Here is a 1,069-nt window from a genome sequence, read left to right on the forward strand (position 1 = left end):
AAACATTTACAAGGCTGTTGGTTTCTGTTTATATAATCTTTTTATCTATTAATCTTGTTTGTCTATTCCTTCTTTTTTTTTTGGTTAGGTTTGAATATAATGCTTCTGCTGACCTTGTTAAGGAGGTTCAATTTGAGGAAGTTGAAGGTATGTGATGAAATGCATTTTACAGTTGTTTTATACTGGTTTTATGTGTCACTGAAACATGAATATTTATGCAAATTTCAGGGGGTGTTAGAACAAGAATTGTGAGGAAGTGAGTTAGTTGCTGCATGTATTTTCCTTGAGTGAGACCCTTGTGGTAAGTTGTACTCTTCAACATGTAAAAAGGAAAGATTCATTGGTCTGTGTGTGAGATTCTGCTCAGCCTGTAGGCCACACCCAAATTTATGTAGCTTATTTTTCCTTTTACACACTAATATATTGTTTTGTCATTCTTATTCGAAAAAATGGTTTTGTATAAAATTTATAACTTTTTTTTCTTTTCTTTGTGGGATGTGATACCTCCCACACTTGGTTGAAATTGTCACATAGAAGATGCTTCCATTGTGCAAACTTTAATATTATTTTACGCTTCAAATTTTGTGCTGTGATGGCAAAGGAATTTATTTGAGACAGTTGACAAATGCAGGTACCAATAATGAAAAATAATTGTAACTGATTTTGTTATTTTTCCTGGTTTTTGCTCAAGAGGAAATCACCAAAAGTTTGAACTTAGAATATCCATCTTACATCGTACTACCATTTGAAGCAAGTCCGAGTGGGCTGCAGGTGGGTAGTAATTTCAAAGATTTTCTCTATAATTCAGCAGGAGCAAATGTCTGGTCTTATAAAGAAACAAAGAGGAAAGGAGGTCAAAATGATGACAGAAAAGAAGGAAGTTGAAATAATGATAACTCAAGCAACACAAGTCTGCACACAGTAACAAACTGCACTGAGGGGACTAATAAATTCCAACAGGTCGCAGAGTTAATGAAGGAGGAACATCTTGAACCAATAAGCTGAATATTTAAGGTATCTTGTCAAGTTGTTCTTGAAATCAATGTATGTGAACCCAAACCTAAGGGTG

The 1,069-nt window shown here is 34.2% G+C and overlaps 1 long non-coding RNA gene across 1 annotated transcript; it reads left to right on the forward strand.

Annotated features, from left to right (window-relative positions):
- The first annotated feature begins 6 nt into the window (after positions 1-6).
- Positions 7-626, forward strand: LOC110428919 (uncharacterized). Its single transcript, XR_002446535.2, has 2 exons — positions 7-147; positions 229-626. It is a non-coding gene; the product is annotated as an uncharacterized LOC110428919 (long non-coding RNA).
- The last annotated feature ends 443 nt before the right edge of the window (positions 627-1,069 follow it).

This window comes from Theobroma umbraticum, unplaced genomic scaffold (assembly GCF_002168275.2).
Source record: "Theobroma umbraticum cultivar Fairchild unplaced genomic scaffold, ASM216827v3 scaffold_4249.0, whole genome shotgun sequence".
NCBI lineage: Eukaryota > Viridiplantae > Streptophyta > Magnoliopsida > Malvales > Malvaceae > Theobroma > Theobroma umbraticum.